Genomic DNA, 21,009 nt, shown 5'->3' on the forward strand with positions numbered 1-21,009 from the left:
GGTATTAGAAATAGCATGTATAGACTAATCCAATGCCCAAATATTACCAATTAAAACTGCTCAAATCAGAATGAGATTCAATTAAGTCTTACCTCGATCATGTCCTTGATATTGATGACCAGAGCAGATGGGTTTAACAAGAATCCATTCACCATCATTACACATTTGTAGCCCTACTATTTCATCATCCTACAACAAAAAAATCAAAGAATATCCATCTAAATGAGGGCTTATGCCTAAACCCAGATCCAGTCTTGGGCAGGGTGGGTAGTAATTCAATCTCATTCTCTGTCTCATTTTTCCTGACATGTTAAGAAAATAGTTTGGTGGTAGCCCAAGATATTCATATAAGAGGCAAATAATTTTGTTGTGAAGTCTTTGAATTTGAAGAGCATATTGATCCATAGTTAATCTGCATCAAAAGGGCAGCATGATTTGAAAAAAAAATAAAAATGATGAAAATCAAATGGACAGGAACATAGCTAATACACCAAGAAATTATTTTGAAATGGACTGTAAAAACTTAATAACGTAGATGTGCTTTTCATAACTATAGCCATCAGAGGCCTAGGACAGTGGAAGAGGCAAAAATAGATTTTACATAATATTTTTATCAATATGAATTAACAAAGATTTGGGTACCTAAAATCCACTGGCTTTGTTGGCTAGAAGTCCATTTTTCTATCTTGTGGGGATAGAGTAGTCAAGGATGTCATATCCTCCTAGTCTAGTACTTGTTTATCAAAGATTACAAAAGCTTGGCCATAGCCTTTGAGCTCTTGTATTTTGTATATGAGTTTTTCTTGTAGGGGTAGTTGAATGAAATCCCTTACAATTCTCTTCATTCTATTTGTTGGGAAAAGAGGGATTCCATGATTCACAACCTATAATAGAGATATACACATCATATTAGTGAAGCAAGCAAGTTAGAAGATTAAAAAAATATGGAACCTGACCCCTATTCTACAACATAATTTATAGTCAATGTTGAAGGTACCCACTTGAAAAAATCCCCATCCTGACATGCAATGCCAAGCTTTTCTAATTCCTTTTGCCTGTAGAGATCTAATTCTCTCAAAAACATGCCCATATCAATAATGGGAATGTCTAATTGATGAGTAGGAATGAAATTTGGGCGCTCTTTCTCTGATCTAATATACCTTTAGGGGAGGCTGTGAAGGTTCTGAGATGCCTAATTCCTGAACAATAGGAATTGTACCATCAGAGAGATCAAATACCGTAGCTGAATTAAACATGATAGTTTTTCAATCTAAACAAACCACCTTACAAGTTCTAACCCCTCACTCTCAGAATTATGAAGTTCCATCAAATGGATTAAATACCAAGGTAAAATAATTTGTTTATTAGTATCTATATTATATTATATTATATATTTATTATATTTTTTTTATGAATATTTATTTAGATTGGTTAATTTTTAGTAAAAGTGAAAATGGGTGGAATTTGAATCTTGATGGCTAGTACAATAATGATACAACTTAATCATCACATTGTACTCAAAATTTAATAGTTAAATTTATCTTTTATTTTTTAAATTAAGCTAAGACAGTCAATCATTTTTACTTGCGTGTGTATATCTATATGCATATTTATGTATATTTATATATGTACATGCACATATTAATTGGAAATGCATTATTGAATGTCATGAATAATTTAATTATCTAGATGCACCAAACTAGATGTCCTAGATGTGATAATTGTCTTGACCTCTACAAACTTTTGAATTTTTTTGAGGATTGGTGTCATGAAAATTGATTTGGCATAGTACAACTATAACTTATAACACTATAATATCAAATTGCTTGCCAAGAATAAATGTTAAGAGCATTTAACAGTAGAAGCCTCATTATGAACCATAGCTAATGCTCCCATGATATGATTGATGCAAACTTCAAAAATCCTCATGGGCTATAATTTACAGCCTCATAATTGGAGATCATAGTTTTAACTGAAGAAAGTTGCACATGAGAAACCAAGTCATGCAACAACTTCTACATAGTGAAGGTGTTTCAATGTTGCAAAACAATTTAAAACTCATCATACAGTGTGAAAAAGTAGTAGCTCATCAAGTTGCTCAATTATGATGAAACATCTACTGTCTGTAAAAAAGTTAAAAAAAAACCAACATCCTAGGTATCACTACCAGTTACAAGCCAGTTACAACATTTTGCCGACCCTTCTCCATTAAGAACAATGACCATACATGATCCCACATTAATATCCATAATATTGGACATCAAATGAAGGTGCAATTCTTTTGCTGCTAATGGATTGTTTGAATGTATAATATCCATAATATTGGACATCAAATGAAGGTGCAATTCTTTTGCTGCCAATGGATTGTTGGAATGTATACCTCCATATTATCCCAATGCTAAGCATGACACATCATTATGTACTAAAGATGCCATATCATGAGAATAAGAAGATAAGTTGCTACTATCATATTTGGAATGGTCGGATTTATCCCCATGTCTCTCAAGGGAATTTTCATCATAAAGTGAGCTTGCATACACTTAGCTACCACAACTTTTGGGTTGTCATTTTTTGTAGCCTTCAACACAATTTGTTTACCTTCATTAGAAAACTCAAGCTCCCTGTTGTTGAAATCTTGAATGTGTCCTCCAAAGGACTTCAACCATGGTACTTGCAATACTACTTTGATTCCACCAATGCCAATCACATAGTACTCAGCATCAAATATATGATTATCTAATTCTGTGCCCACCCTTGGTATTTTCCTTGTGCGACTAATTTTGGATTCATCCATCAACATAATGTTGAATCGAGAAAAGTTCTCTACTTGTAGTCCTTCATTTACTACAAAGTTCTCATAAAAAAAGTTATGTGTAGCACTGCTCTCAGCCATATGCATAACTTCCCGTCCTTTGTCAAAGATGATTTTTGGAATACCTAGATAGGGATGCAAGAGTTCATTTATCCTCATCACTACCTGCATCAAAATTCACCTCAATAAGGTATGCCTTACCCTTACCAAGAGACCTATGTCTGGTTTCCAATTTTCTTTGCAATGAAAACAAAGATTCATTCTTCTTAACTCATTACTTGATTCTTTTCCTTACTTAGGAGATGTGACTTTATGCTGATTAGGAGCCTTCACATCTGATTCATCATCTAATTTTTGATTCTTGAAGTTCTTCTTGTGTTGCTCAGAAGGAGGTGTGACTTCAACATCAAGAGCTAACTCAATGATATTATCCAATTTATTATGCCTATGTGCCTTGACCAATCCTTTCAGTCTATCACTCAATCCTTATACAAAAAACACTATGACTCTTTTTGTTGACATATCAAAACTTATTTATGTAAGTCTCCACATGCCTAAACATGATTAATTGGGCCAATTCTCTATAATAGACTTCTATGTCTTTTTAGTTAAAGCAAGTAACCAGCTGCTTAACAAATACTTTGTACACGTGTATCATGGCATGATCCTTGGAAAATAATTCATGGTTCCACTTCCACCAATCGAAAGCTACCCTTCTAGGTGCATGGTAGAAAATTGTATTTCCTTCTCTTCTATAGGCTTGAGTGCCAAGAAATATTCTTATTTATGAACCCACGGCCTAGCTGATATTTCTTTGGTTCCATTGAAAATTGGTATATTATTTGTTCAAGGCATTTTTTATACTCAATTAGCTGTAAGCTTTGTCTATCTTTCCCTATAGGCCTTTTGTCTTGCCATTGCAGATGATTCCTAACTTTGTCATTATGCTAGTTCATGAACTTATTTGAATTTATTGGTTAGCTTACATAAGCTGGAGGTTGCATGTGTTCATCTTGAGCCACCATAATCTCACTTGTGATGTGCATCTCTTCTACCTCAATCTCAGGGATTAGTTCTTTTTCAACTAGATGAGGTGAAAACATGGGATGCATTGTTCGATCATACCTTGTATTCATTGCTCTCATGTTAGAGGTTGCCCTATCTTGGTTCTCATTCTTTGCTTCACTTCTATTGTGTTGATTAGTGGACTTTTCAACCAACTCTCATTTGTCCCATTGCTGTGATTATGCACTCCTGGAATTGCTGCATCATTTTTGAATGTAGTTTGCAACTTTAGTTGTTGATGCTAGGTCTGATTTTGGGCAAGAACTGTTAAGAATTCATTAAGTTGATTATTTTGTTCTCTTCATAGGCTTCCATCTCTTCTTTTCACCCATCTCTGCTTCCATTGCATTAACTTGAGCCTCCTCTTATTCCCTTGACCTACTTCTTCTGTTATATATGTGTGATTCAAAACCTTTGGGATACACAAAACTGTTACAACTAAAAAACCCCATATGCTAGGAGGGTTTATAGCTTTGGTACCACTAAAATTTTCTTTTCTAGGCCCTGGAAATCTCAGATTCTTGGCATATTTTAGAAACTTGCTTCATGAGTAGATTGATAGATGTTCGGAATCTTCGGACAGATTAGAGTTATTCCCAGATGCACAATGTTGAATGACTCCCTTGGTCTAATTATTAAGAGAAGTTGTTGTGGAAACTTAGAATTACTACATCCATGATAAAGGAGATTGTTGATTGTAGAACAGAAGAGATTGGTGACTATAGACCTACCCTACATCTAGAGCATGATGGTAACATATTGTAGAAATGGGGCTATGTCCAAATTGTGTTGGTAACAAGGTTGTTGTCTTTCTTGACCTCTTCAAAGTATAGAGAGCTTATAAGATGAATTGAATAACAATCTCACGTGAATGAATCCTTCTCTCACCCAAGTCAATAGCCTTATGGGGGAAATTCACCTAGGCTGGAAAAGCAGTGAACACATCACAAATTATCTAACTTGGTGCCCAAAGAAAATCATGATAATCATATCATTGGTGATAACACAGTCCCAAGACAGTGCTGAGATCCAAGGATGCAATAAAAAAGCTACAAGTTTAGAACTTCATGATAGTTCAAAGCATGAAGCCTTAGATGCATAGGACATCAGTCTAAACATAGGACAAAACAGAGAAATATTTAGTATCTTATTGAGCTTCACTTTGTTTTGAGAATAGTTTAATATTCTCTACTAAATAGGGCCAACCACATGAAGGTGGAAGCTCATTTGGCCCCACCCCATCCCCCTAACATCACTCTACATTCCCCATTAACATCTAACATTCATTCATTCTTTTGACCATTAATAAAATGTAACATTCAATCAATATCACATGATAACATTCATTAACACATTAGATTCATTAACATGCAACATTCATCAATATTTTGCATTAACACATAATTCATGAAAATTCATTAGCACAAAATTAAATTCATTGAGACATAAAATTTAGTCATTATTGAAGAGGAGCATCAATGTCATCATCAATTCCCTCCTCATCAGTTGTTCTATTCTCTATTCTTGATGATCTCAAATTCCTATGCTGTTGCAAAGGGGGGTCCTCTGCAATAACAAATAAAAGAGTTAAATTAAAAATAATTTATTATAATTGTTACAAGTATTTAATTATTTTAAATAACATAACTATGGTGTTCTTTACCTGATCTGACCACATCATTTTGTCTGGACTCAACATCAACATGCTCATGAACAACGACCCCTCGATCCTCTACAATTGCTATACAAAATGTTACATTAATCCAAACAAAAATTGCAATTACATATAAAAAATTTAATAGAAAATGTATACCTCCACCACTGGGATGCACATCATGTGAACCTTCAGCATCCACAAATTGTGTAGAAGGATTGTCGGGTTGCATTCCAACATCCTACACATTGTTATCATTGCTTGCTTAAAACAGATATACTCACTTTATCTTGTAACTTAACATCAAATAGACTAATTGGTAAAGTATTCAATTTGAAATAAATTTTATTTAGCTTATTTATCTGTGGCTCAGATGCATCATTATTAGAACCTTCCACACTAATTTCAGCTCATAGCCATTCAGCCATAGCTCTATAGCCTTGTTGGAAGCCAATTCTCTTATCCTCTTCTATGAGGCATCTCTTGAACTCTGAGCCTTGCATTTTTGCATGGTATGGTGAATTTTACTTGCATTGTTTCATCAACCAATGGAGGGTAGTTAAACTATCAAAAGGAAATGGTAAATAGTTATCAGGGTTTCCAAACCTTGTTACACCTTATTTTGGTCATGTTGGAGTTGTTCTAAACTGTCTTCGGTGTTTGGGAGTCCTAGAGGATCCAATTGCACTCTTGGTTGGGTGTGTAGAATAAAGGTCAAGTGTTGCAATCTGCCCTGTGACTGTTAACAGCAATTTTTCCTTAGCCCTAATTTATTTTGGGTTGTGTTGATGTTTTTTTTTGGTTTCCATTTATGTTAGAGGGTTGGAGTTGTCCAAAACACTTGGTGTCAAGGTTGGGTGTATGAGGCCTTGAATGGTACAAGGGAGAAGTAACTAGTATGCAACCTTATGTGATGAGTTGGGTCCATGAATTAAAGGAGTAGTTGTAACAATAGATTAGTTCCTTGTTTGAAGGTGAATCGAACCTTGAATGTTCTTATGGAGAATAGAGGATTGGGGTGATAACTTGAATTGCTTAGTTGTTCTAAGGTGCTAGGAGTTTGTTGGTGCTTCCAAAGCGTGTTACTCTACATCATATATTGGTGTGGAGGAACACTGAGATCCAAGTTGAGGATCAGGAGCATAGACAAGCTAGTCTATCCTAGCATTTCCCATAACATTATATAAAAAATTTGATATAATTTTTCATTTACTAATACTTAAAACTCATGCTTGAAGTTTAAAAAAACCACCAGAGCTGAGCTTGTGTGTCTCGTGCTTTTCTAGTCTTGCCTTTGTTGCCTTTGATGTGTCAGGCAATCTATGAAAAGTTTGAAATATGTTAGATAGTATAAATATAGAGCCTAATTAGTACATAATTACATTCTCAACAGTATCACATACCTTGCTATACTCTCTACTGGTGTAATATTATTTTTCTTGTCAAATTTATACTTTCCATCCAAAATCAGAGCCTGCCACTCAGCCTCAGGAACATAAGGTGGACGCTCGTACCTGGGGTTATCTCATAAATTTTTTCTATATTGGTCCCTAATATACTTCAAACATAAACCAACTTTTTCAAGGAGCTTGTTTCTCTCAAATGCATGAGGTCCAAAGAGTTGGGTCATCCTCTCTATAAGATCATCCTTCAACAGTTTGTCTTGGTTATTCCACCTTTTAAGTATAAAAAAAAACATGTTAGACTCATAAATGAAGTGAAGCTACCTTTAATATAGTTCAAGAAATGGATGAAAAGGAAAACTATTCTAGCAATGATATGAAATCAAAATAGTGGTTTGGGGTTTTAGTTAGGATATGATGTTCCACCAGGTACGTAGGGTGGGCTCGAATATTCGCAAACACTCATCACCAAGTTTTCTCCAAAAAGCATCATTCCCTACAAAACAATCATGGGATCATTAGTCAATGAAGAGTGATCAAAAACTAAATTACTATTATATTAGTATAGAATAATAATAACTTTAAAGTACTTGGAACTTTGGTTACTTTTAATGGAATGCCTTCATCATCGTTGACGATCAATATGACATCCTTCACCATTCCCGTACTAGGAACATAGGAACATCTAGGAAATGATGCTGCAGCTCCTATTGCAAAAATTTTCATAAGTTTCATAAGTCTTTGTCATGAAGTATAAAAGAACAAATAATAATTGATGTTAAAAAGTTGTAAAAAAAAAACTATTTGTTGCTATCATAAGAGAGAAAAAGAGGGATTTGTGTACCACTAGATGGTGCAATAGTCAATGCCTGTAAGTTGTGTGTTGTTGACTTAGTAGTTGAAAAGAGATTTGTGGTTGTCTTGAATGGAGGCGACGTTATCATAGGATACAATTGATTTGAAGCTGAAGAATAAAATTGTTAGAGCATGCATAAATATAGAACACGTGGACTAGCATGGACAAGATTGTTAGAGCATTTAAAAAAAGGATTGTTTGAGAATGTATTGTCAATGATTATGATCATTCCTATATATATTCAATGGAAAACATAAGTGGGGAATGGAACATGAGATCTACTTGAAACACCTGCAACACCCTCATCATGGGAACAGGGCTCAAAATCACACAAAAAACTCTATAAAGACAACACATCCATATTTTAATTAATGTCATAAAAGAGCATAACATAAAAACCATTATTGAACTCTTGTTATAATTAAAAACTTCATTAATACTTACTTTTAAGGTTTTAGAGGTGTGCACCAATTCAAATCCCCTATCTTTTATTTCCTGAGTAGTAGGCTTTATGGTTGCCAAACGTATAATTTCTCTGCTAATTTTCTTTAGCACCTTTCTAATCGAACCGATCAGGTCGTCGGTCTCTGCTAAATCAATATACAAAGGGTCCTCCTTAGGGGGGGCTGCTGATTAGGGACTATAGGTTCCTTTCCCTCCCTCTGACCACTGGCCCTCTGTGACAACAATAGTATTAGTATTATCAAAATTACTCCAAAACAATGAAGAAAACAACATTTAAAAAAATAACATTTTGCTTCTATCTAGTTTGCACAATTACAATGAGTTTTATCTGCTCATGTGTAGATGAGCCGGGAACATCGCTAGCATCCCCTCTTGGAGGTTGCTCCATATTGTGCCCTTGTGTCAAAGATCAAGTATAAAAATGTTAGCCAAAAATTTATTGACTAAATGGTATCTCGGAGTCATTGATTAGAAGTTGTTTTAATAGTATGTACCACCCCCATGATAGTAGCCTTGTTTGTATTTATGCAGTTCAAATTGTAATCAATAAGAAGCTCTTCCCCTGCATGTATTGATTTTATCGCACATATGAATACATGATTTCCCTTGCGGGCATCAAATATGTAATTGGGTTGCTTTATAGTTGACCCAGGTCATGTACTATTTATAAAACCCGCAATATTCCCTATTACTTTTGGCCTTCCATCAATATATATAGCCACACTTTTACTTTGATTATTGTCTTGCTATTGTATATAATTTTCCTAGAGGGCATAGCTATGCATACTTTTTTTATATTGAACAATATGCATCCAACTTTTGTAATCGTAACATGGTCCAACATACTCCATCAATTTAGAAACTTTGTTGTAAGAAACCTTTATGTCGTCCATAGAAAATAGGCCTAAACCATGTAATGATGATGGTGTTATGCGATATATCATCTCGTTAACACGAAAATTTGTGTTTATTGGAGGAAGTTCCTTGGGTACCCAATGTTTCTATAGATGTTGGTACCTCGAGGGCACCTCGATGTTGCCTTCTGTCTCATCATCATAAGAACATGACCCCCCTTGAACAAGGAAAAATTTCATGTGTTTATTGAATTTCCTTCTAGTCCTTTCACCTCTAGTTAATCTCCCTATTCTAGATAAACTGCATGTCTCACTTTCCTCTTCTATTCCTATATTTCCCTCACTCGAGGAAGACACTTCTAACAAATACCTATTCACTAGTACCTACAAATGGGAGAGATCTTAGAAGACATCAATATTACTATTGATAAGTGTATTAAATAGACTATCTATAAGGAGTATTGACTTATACCTATTGATCCATGAGACTGTGTGGGATGCTCCTGAAAGGAGTTTAGTTTCTTGCAAATGTAATTCAATTATCGTGAGCATAATCAAATCATAATCATAATCACATCCATCATAAGCATCACATAAAAATTAAAAACATTAAAAGGTACACAATATAACACTTAAATCAGGCTCACATTATAAGCCTACTAGGGAAGTAGGCCTAGTGAAGGGCTAAAACTGGGTTTTTGTATCAGTTGATGAGTTGAGGGCTTAGTCACCTTGGGGACATGCTATTTGAAGTTGTTTGATGTGTGTGGAGGTGGAGGAAACACCTAGTTAAGGTGAAGTCAAGTTTGGCACCTATTGAGACATTGTGAGCATTTGATAGTTTGTTGATTAGATTGCTTGGACGAATCCATTGGATGGATTGAGGGACATTCATGGGATTATTTGAAAGATGTAGAACCTAAGGTGGCATAAGGATTTGGTGTGCACTCTGATAGGTTATAGAGTTGGCTTAGATCAAGGAGAGGGATCTTATGAAGATGCTTGGTTGGTGTTGTGAGAACACTATGGAAGTCCCTCTTGTTATGAATGATTGCAAGTCGACCTAGGGTCTCTGCATCACCTATAGAGGCAGAATTATTAACCAAAAAAATTGGTAATCACTTATATTATATTTTCCCTATGAATTTTATTCTAGGTACAACTCCCTTTTATAGATATTTAATGAATTCCCTTTTCTAAACTAAACACTTACAAATGCTTTTGACTTGAAAGAAAATAAGGCTCAATACATTCACACATCAATATGTATTTTAAATAGTTCTATTTAATTAATTTAGATTAATAGTTAATTTAGATTAGCAATATTCTATTTGTAGTTGAAACTTGTAGCTTTTGAATAGATAATGAATAAACTATATAACCATAAAAGACAAATATATTTCTATCAAGAAATGAATATTAAATAGATTAAGGATTGATTGCATACCTCTAAATTTCATCATCATCATCCTCATCATCATCATCATCATCATCATCCTCGTCATCATCATCATCATCATCCTTTCCATCATCATTGTCATCATCATCGTCATCATTGTTGTCATCATCATCATCATCAACATCATCATCATCAACATCAACATCATCTTCATCATCATCTTCTTCTTCTTCGTGAAAATTTGTGTCAGGAACATCATCCAATAACTGTCGATCGTGATCACGATCTACATCATCTTCTACTTCTTCGGTATCTTCTTCTTCCATTGCATTATACTTTATTGGCCTTCCTCTCGGTTCATGTCTAACAAAAAATGACCAACCTGGTTTATGTGGAATCTCTGAGTAAAATACCTGCTCACATTGGCTTGGAAGAACATAAGGCTCATCCCCAACTCGCTCAAATGACCTTGTATTAACCATTGTAAATCCATTATCATGTTCAATAACAATTCTATCAAGATCATTTGGATTAATTCGTAGCTTGTACCATTTGACAATGAAGAGTACTAATTTGAAGGAACTAAAGTCACACTCAAGTATATCATCCAAAATGCCATAGTATTGATTTTCAGACTCTTGAGGATGTAAGTTGTTTCTAGATGAAATATTAGTCACTTGAGAGACTGCAGTTATTCTTGAATCACAAGTTTTCTTTGTGTCATCCAACACTTTGACGTGAAATTTTTGATCATTATAGAACATAGCCTTGTGGTGTTTAACCTACAATAATATGTGAAACATGTCAAAATTATTGTATCGTGAGTTGATAAACATACGTTGATTAATAAATTTGTACGTACCTGGAAATTTCTTGAACCACATGCTAAATCTATTTCCCTTTGCATAACATTGTAATCTCCATTATGATGAGCTTCTTTAACCAATGAAGATACACCTTCCCATGTTAATGTGTGACTATAATGTTGACATCGTTCAATCCATACCATCATCCAATCAAGATTGTTTGCAATATACAAATTTAGTGCATCCCACTCTCGAACACCTGTACAAAAAAAAAATAGACAACTTACAACGGATTTATTTTGAAGATTAAGAAATAATTTATTACAATAACATCTTATAATTTATTACCTCTCACTTTCCTCAATGTACCTTTCCCCATCAAGTATTCCCGTTATAATTTTTTAAAATGCTCGAGATCCCAAATGCGATCTACATGGATATTTGATGCAAACTTAGGAAGATATTCAGTAATGTACACCATAGTCTGGTATACCATATATTCCTCTACCATAGAACCCTTAGGATGTTCTCTTTGTCAAACTAAAGCCTTCAAAGATTTCAAGTGCCTCTCAACCATCCACATTGACCTAGTGTGTACAGGTCCACACAATTCAATCTCCTCAACTAGGTGTATGAGGTAGTGTTCCTGTGCAATGAAAAAAGTTGGAGGTAGACACTTTTTCATTTCACACACTAAATGAGGAATTCTTCTCTTCCAATAGTTTATATCTTCTTTATGGATTTCTTTAGATGAGAACCACCTACATTAAGAGATTCAAGTCACAAAAAATATATAGATACGAGACTTTACAAAATAATATATCACTTGTTTGATGTTATTTTTGAAGTGCTCTAGGAGAGGTAGAGGAAGCACGTACTACAGTAATTATAAACCAATCATTTCATTATTTTCTAACGTAACATAATGAACAATACATGTAGTTTATGAATACATTGTAAATACAGAAGAATATAACTTACCTTGATGAAAGTATGCCAATCATGCGTTTTGAGCCTTGGCCCAAATTCACTTTTTTTTGATATGAGATTGTTTATGTTCGCAACAAATCCTATGGAAAATCAAATTTTTCATATGAATTCTTTTATGGCATCACTTTTCTACTCCATTAATAACCAAGGAAGGTCACTTTATTAATTTGATCTCTGTTGCTATTTAAGTGAATGAAATTCTTCAATGCATGATTGGATTCATGAATGTCATTACAAATTTTGACAATTTTTTCTTTGTCATGCCTTCCGTCCAATATTTTCCACAATGTCTCTATTATATTCTTTCCAATATGCATAGTATCAAACAAATGTACAATTTGTAACTACTCATAGTAGGGCAACCTACTAAATTGTCTGGGATGGCTTTTTAGTCCCTTTGGAAGGTTGTCAGTACTGCCTTGACGACCTTCATGATCATCAATTACACAATTAGTAAACAAACATCACAATATAAATATATAAATTACAAACATAAACCATTATTTGGAACAACATTACCTCGATGATTAATTCTATTATATTCCAACTTCCATAGGCGAGGTGTCATTCTTCATGGCTTTGATTTAGTCTCTTCTTTCCCATTGAAAAGATGTTTTTCTATACTTCGATACTTATGATTCCTATGGAGGAAGTGTCTACACTCATCAAACACTTGCTTTCCTAAACTTTTTGAATGACAAGATTTCATCTTTGGACCACAAACTGGACATGCAAATTTTCTCTTTGTTTGAATACCTACAAGATAATGATATAATTGGATTATTAAATATGTTGATTTTTATAATTAGAATTATCATGCACAACTTGAATTCACTATAACATACCACAAAAATGTGTTAGCCCTGGGGCATCATGTATTGTCCATGCAAGTATTGCATGGAATTGAAATTGTCTTTGTCCTATTGGTCTAGACACGTCATACATAGTGACACCATTCCATAACTCCACCAACTCGTCGATAAGAGGCTCACTATATACATTCATATCTTTTACTTGATATTTACCTACTTGAATGAACACTAACATTACATAATTATTGTGACTATTTTACTGCAAGATTTGTAAGTAAATGTAAATTAATAACTATCAAATGATAAGATACTTGGAACAATCATTGTCAACATAATGTGCTCCCTCTTTACTAACATGCATGGAGGAATGTTATTGTTGATAACAAAAATAGGCCACACCGAGTAAACAGATCTGATCTCTCCAAATGGATTGACATTGTCCGCTGCTAATGAAAGCCTGAGATTATGAGGTTCTTCTTTGAAGTGTTGCCACTTTTCCTCTATGTGCATAAATGCCAAATCATCCATAGGGATTTGAATAATGTCATCTCGACTTCAATTGCGTGCATGACAATCCATAAATTGAGCGAAGCTACTACACCTGAATAATTGTTGCATCCGTGGAATAACAGGGCTGCAACGAAGAACCTTTTGAGGCACCTTTTTTGTTAGTCGATCTGTTTGATATCTACTCATATGACATACAAGGAATTGTGTTGGAAATTCATGTTCTTTATAATATATAATATGATCATTGGGACAAGCATGTATTGCTTCATACTCCATTCCAATATCTTTCATAACAGCAGATAATTCTCGACATGAGCAAGGTAGAATATTTGATGGTGGTAATAGAAACTCGCCTATCAATCTACAACAAAAAATATAAGTTGTTAATATAAACAATATTAGTGGTACATTATTCACCCTTTGTTAACTATAAAGACATATATGACATACCTTAATATATGTGACATTGTTATGTTGGATAAACCATTCATAACCTTCAAGTTCAACAACAACAATACAACAGAGAGAAGAGTTTTTTGGGAGTCTTTGTATAGGGGCTCATATGCCTTCTCAAGTAGAGGTACATTGAGGTTATCATCATCATCATGATCAGATACACTTGGAATAAATGTGTCATGGATCAATGTAGTTATACCATCATCTTCAATTGTGTTTTCTGGCGCATGATCATCATCTTCCATGGGATCATTATCTTCACCTTGGATATTCGCATCTCCATGTTCCTCCACTTTTAAAACCATATTCTTTGGATTTTTGTGGTTCATATCATGTACTTCCTTGGGGAGATCAACCTATATAAAATTGATTAACATAAATAAACCATGATAATCAACTCATCATCAAGTTATTTCATATGTATATAAATTGTTAAAATGATATAATGAACAACTTACCAGTGGATGATAGTCATGCCCCCCTTCAATGTGACCATTCTCCCTACAATGTCTCTTAACTATTTTGATTAGCAGTCTTCTATAGTTTAAGCCCTTACAAATTTTGCAAGGACAATAACATTTTCCATCACCTTTTCTTTTCAAGTTAGACCACAATCTAGCAATTGTCTCCCTATTTTGTTCTTCACTTATATTATCTGACATGATCGTTCTTCGCCAGAAGTAAAAATCAGGCTATGAAAACTTCGGTATAAAATTTTCACAAACTAAGAAAAAATGTCAAAAGTACAAAAATATTCTTAGACCTAGCTAAATACTTTAATATTTTAAAAATGCTTTCTTTGACTTTATTCCTAAGACATTTAACCCAATGACCTTTTATAACATTCAGTCAATTGCTCTAGGAAAATTTGTGGATAAGATTATTTGTAAAACTTTGACCAACCGCCTAAAGGTCTTATTTCAATAGACCTTACAATATTAATCCACTAAAAGCAATTTGAAAACATATAAGCTAAAAGTCTAGTTAAAATATACATTAGATTAAAAAATATACAATTTTCATACCCGAGCGCGTGGCTATAACTCATGCAATGACCTTCTTGCTTAGCTGTAGAAGCTCTCCAGCAATCAAATTATACAAGCTACAAGGCCTAACAACAATTTTAAAACATATAAGCGACAAGGCAAGACATATTACATGACATGGCAAAAGGAACAAAATTTACAAGCTTTAGTAAGACATATTAAATGACATCATAGTGCTAGAGAGATCACAATTATATGAGTCAAACATAGTCATGAAAAAGCACATAAATTAGTTATTATATGTAATTAAAAGATATATAGTTAGATAGGGACATCCATAGGGCATATTGAAAATGGAGCAATGAGATCTGGTGGGGGTGAAATAGGTGGCCAAACACAAAGGAACAACATAGCAGTGACAGATGCAGATGGAGATGCAGACAAGATGGATCGTTGGTGGGCAGTGTCAATGGGGTTGTGTTTTGGAGTTGGATTTTCCAGCATGATTGCAATGTTGTGCTTTCACTTAAAATCAAGGTACAAGTGTTTTACTTTGATGGATAGTTTTATCCAATATCTTTTTGAATGCTGAATTCATGAAGGTTTTATGTTGGTCCTGATGTATTTGAATTTTTATATTTAACTTCTTACATACAGTTAGAAGTCCCATGAAGTAGTTGTTATATGGGTTGAACTGATTCTTCCTCTCCTTTATTTTATTGACCAAATTTCTCAAAATTAACTGTTCACATATTGCATTTGATTCCAGTTTTCCCTAAATGCTTGCAATTGAATATTAAAGATATAACATTTTGTTAACAATCAAGATAATTCTGCGCAATCATATTTTATTCAAAAAGCAACTTCTTATCACTTTGAAAGGTGACCAATATTTGGTGGATCTAAACAATAAAATATATAATTCTTGCATAATTTCGATAATGAGTAGAATGTATGTGAGAATTTCAAAATACATTTCAATTTCCCCAAATACATATTCTTGATAGAATCTTCTTAATAGTTTGCATTTCAAGAGTGCAAACATAAGAGCTTATTTGTACTGAATTAAACATGATTAATGTTGTTTGTTGATATTCTTTCTACTGAAAATTGTTTTGGAGCTTTGGTTAGCAATCTGTAGCAATATATTACAAAGATTACAACAAGTAAAATATGGAGGCTCTTCAATATATTTCCAATGACGCAAAATTTGCATCTGTCTTGTTAACTGGCTCTATTCCTCTATCTATATGTCTTGCCAATAATATTTTAGTATTTGTGGACTTTTCAAAGAATGCACTAAGTGATGTCACTCCTACAAATCTAGTTAGATGTTCTCAATTGAGAATTCTAAATTTGAGTCAAAATTATTTTAAAGGTGGGGTACTAGAAGAGTTAGGGAATCTTCCTCTACTTGAGACACTAAATCTAAGTAAAGAAAAAATTGCAAGCTATTATTCGTCCCATTGCAAATTGCAAAAAACTTTGAGTATTTGAATTGCAAAACAAAATTTAGGGGTGTATCTCAATTTGGATTGGATAACTAGCAGAGTTATGATTTCTTAGCTTTTCTTTTAATGAGTTGTAAAACATTCTCTCACCAAAGTTGTTTACATTCAAGAATCTTCAAATTCTAGATTAATCTCATAATAATTTATGAGGACTAATTCTTGAGAGTTCAGGGATGTTGAATGATACGAAAAATGTGACACAAAGTGAAAAACAAAGCTCTCTCTATCTTCATCCAGGAACTTGATTGTTACCACCATTTTCATTGTAAACTATCCCTTTCTGGCCTCTATAAACCTCTTACTTCTGAATCTTTTATCAAACCACCAAAAATGGCATGTACTTGGTGCCTTAATCCTAGGCAGTCCACTCTTCTTTTCACCCAAATTTACCCCAATTCTTGGAATGGACTTTGCAAAAAGCTCCTCCATTCCACCCAATGGCAACTACAGAGCCCATACCATGATCATCCAACTGCAGAGCCCATACCATGATCTTGGAATGGATGTCGGTGTTTGTTTTGTGACATTTCTCAACTTGGTGGAACAACTCCCTCAACAAAAGAAAAACACTCTCCATTAATTTATTGTCCATCAAAATTGAACATTTTATCAATCCTAGTCTTCTTACTCTTCCCATGATAAGAATTTTGTTGCTTGGTGCAAGTGAGAGTGAAAGCAATTTCCATCACTCCAATTGCAAAAAGCCTCTCAAACAACAATGTGGTTACCAAATCCAGCTTGTATCGAGGATTCAATTTTGGGGGTACACAAGACAAACATTCTCAATCATTATAAACCTAATTGATGGTACTTACATGGCACTTCTAGCAAGGATTGCCAAGAACTCCCATCACATCACTATCATTGCCTGCATACCTCATTAAATGGATGAAGTTGGTGGTGGCCAATAAAAGAAAGGAAAGAAATAATCACAATGGATGAAGTTGATAGTGCCCAATCAGACATGGTGTTGACCTCTTTATTGCCTTGTCTTCTCAAATGTGATAATTTGGAGTCATCCAGAGAAGCTAATTCTACATTAATTTGATCTATGTAGTTCTACAAGTGCTAAGATGCCATGTCCCTTTTATTATTGCATTTACAATGAATTGTGAATCACCCTCAACATGAAGTTTTCTGGCTCCTAGTTGCTTTGCTACTCATACTGCTGAGATAGTAGCCTCTAGCTCTGAAACATGCTTTCTACCATCTGAATCATACTCCATGATCCATCATCAGGATGAAAGAGTTCAATGAACAAAAAATTGGATCATGGTGTATGATTTGAAACGTTAATTATAAAAATAATGTTACACAATCAAATTGCAGAAACATACTACAGAATTCCATGTGGATTGTGGAAGCTTGCTATCTTTAATTAGAAATATACACATGTCACTTCATATAATATTATCTCAAATATCCAACTATAAATAGAATCCATAGGTATTATCTCAATTTCAATACATAGAGAAAAATTAGAGATAAAGATTTCTATCACAGCTAAAATCTTTAACATTGCTGATGATAGAGTTCATTGCAAGAGAAAACAAGTGTGTGATATAGTGTTTTTAAGGTCAGGTGCATTAATAAGTACAAAAAAATTACATAAGAAAATCCAAGAGATTGCAATAAATTGGGAGGAAGAAGAAACCAATGAATGTGTACAACTTTATTTGTGAGCATTTACAATAGGTTGCTAGGAGTAACTTAAACCTCACCATTCATCTCTATTGGGATTATGCAAATGCCTATTAATTTCAACAATACCTCTTAATTTTCACTTGCAATAATATTCTTCCTTATAAAGAAACTTGGTTTCTTCTAAATCAATGTGGTATTTTGTATTGAAACAATGCTTAAAAGTGCATACTAGTTTATGTATTCATGTGTAATGTCAACATTATGTTCTTTATTCAATGGAGAATAGTAAGTGTACCATAGCTCTTGGTCCACTGGTAAATATGGGGAAGAACGTGATAGACTATATCATGTGAGATTTATTCTAGGAATGTCACAAATTGACCCCTAATGTATTAGTGTCTGTTTGTTCAATTTATTCTTAAGCTCTTACATTTCTGGTCTAAGCTTCAACAATATGAAAATCCACCAAATAATCTACCTTTTGTCTTTTGGAGGAAGAAGAAAGAATCCCCTACACCACAAATATAGGTGTGTCGTGTTTCTTTCAATTAGAGGCTTACATGTGTTTACCATATTTTGTAAACCCAATGATCTCTTGCTAAACTTGTTAGAAAAATTTTAATCGGGGCAACTCATAGAGGAACGAAAATCTTGAAAAATATTTATGAATTCATACACTAGTTTCACTTGTAACTCATGAGTTGTTTCTACAAACTTAACCAGAAAAATGTTCACAAATACTTGATGAAACCTTATATATTTTTTCATTCTCGTTTACTATGAATAGGATTTTATCTCAACAAAATGAATTAATTACTAAGTGATTGAAAATAGGATTTTATCTCAACAATATGAATTGATTACTAAGTGATTGAAAAGATTTATTGATGGTTGATTTCAAGTGACAAAATTATAAAAAATGGCATGCATCATCGAATTCTAGATGGCCTTGAAGGCCATAATTGATCTCTAGTGGTAGGAGCTTTGCCCCTTAACTTCCATAGTTTAATGTGGAATCTACTTGGGCTGTTGCTATTGACTTCTATGGGGAGCTACCACCTGTCAACCCCAACTCTGGTTTTAGAAATAAAACAGAAAAAAAAATTTGGTTTGCACTGGATAAAAGTGAAGTTTTCCTTTGTATGGGACTTGAAATATAAAAAAAAATGCATTATCCTTGAGATATTTAGCATTTCAAATTTCATGGTAAATCATAGGTACTTGAATTCCATCTATACTTTTGGTTTGCCAAGTCAATTTCAATTATTTGCCAAAGTAAAGGATCAATGACCTTGCAAAGATTTAATACCTATATGCTCAACATACATCTGTATTCTTTATATTCATTAATATAAGTTTATTTTGTGTGTTTATGCAATTTATAACTTGTCTAATTGATTCTGAGTCTTGGGTCAAAGTCAAAATTTTGGGTTGCTGAGTTTTTGTATAGCCAATTTTTTCAAAGTATGACATATTCACAGGGTAGAGACCAACAGTCTTTCAAATTTGATCATAAAAGAACTGTCCATGGTTTTCTGTCATATAAACAGACATATTTTCTTATAAGGTTAATATCAAAATTTATAAAGTAAAAAAAATGATCCAAAGAGATGGTGAGATACAATACAATAGTGGACCGTTAAGAGGGAGGATTCTAATGTGTCTATGAGATGCTATTGAAAAAAATTAGCAGCCAATTGCATAAAGATAGTCTCATGAAAAGATAAGATTTACCATGCGTTACAATTTCAGAGGATAATGTAAATGTTGTTACCACTTTGTAATTTTACAAGAAATAATAATATCACTTAGTACCATAGCTTGGGAAAGAATGATTAACCATGGTTAATAGTGGCTCAGGCTGAGGGCCATGTTGTTTTGAACCAGCAACCCATTTTTTTCATCAACCTAGATTTTCTCTGAAACTCCTCACCGATGTTTGAAAAACTTGTAGATTATTGAAAACCTAGGGAAAATCAATGGGTGATAGAATTACCCATGAGTTTTCTATGGATTTTTAAAACACCTTTCTCTTATACCTTTAAACTTGAAGGCTTTTAGTCACACCCTAGACATTAGAATCAAGTACTATCTTACAACATCCCCAACATTTGCAAGAATCTAATTCTCCTTTGCAATCAGAGATTACCTCTAACGGGGCAGACCATCAAGGTTTTAAAATGATGGCTCACCTTCCTGATCAAATCAAACACAACTTGCTATTGCACCTCCATTTGTTATTCCTGTGTGACTATCTTGTACAAACTTGCCCTCAAACTTGCCCTTGCCTCCATCCATCGACATTGCGTCTGGTTAGCATCGCAATTGCTAACATCTTTTTGAGACAAGGGGTGTTAGAGTAAATAATTATTATTTATGATTCTACTTAAGTTTATTGAGGTTAATGCATTTATTTATTAGTTGTAGTCTAGGAGTTGTTGACAACACGGGAGTTTATTCTTATCTATGTCATACTTATCTCCTCACTTTAATTGAGGATATCCCACCTTTTGTGGACATATGTTGAGTTGTCACACTTATCTCTTAGCACTTACTAGATTGTTCTAGAAGGCTCGTTGAGGCCTTTATATTCAAGCTCTCTCATTGTATTTCATAACTCATTTTCAAGGCATATTGTATAGCAATACATTTTTCTTTGTTTGCAATATCTTCTCTCTCAGTTCATTTAGTTTTATGAAGCTCCACCTCTTCCTTCTTTGGTTTCCCTTCAGCAGGTTATTTGCATATAGGTGATCTTAGTGAGTTGTGAAGTTGGCTTTCATCAA

Source organism: Cupressus sempervirens, chromosome 10 (assembly GCF_028749045.1).
Source record: "Cupressus sempervirens isolate cs-2001-9-10 chromosome 10, ASM2874904v1, whole genome shotgun sequence".
Lineage (NCBI taxonomy): Eukaryota > Viridiplantae > Streptophyta > Pinopsida > Cupressales > Cupressaceae > Cupressus > Cupressus sempervirens.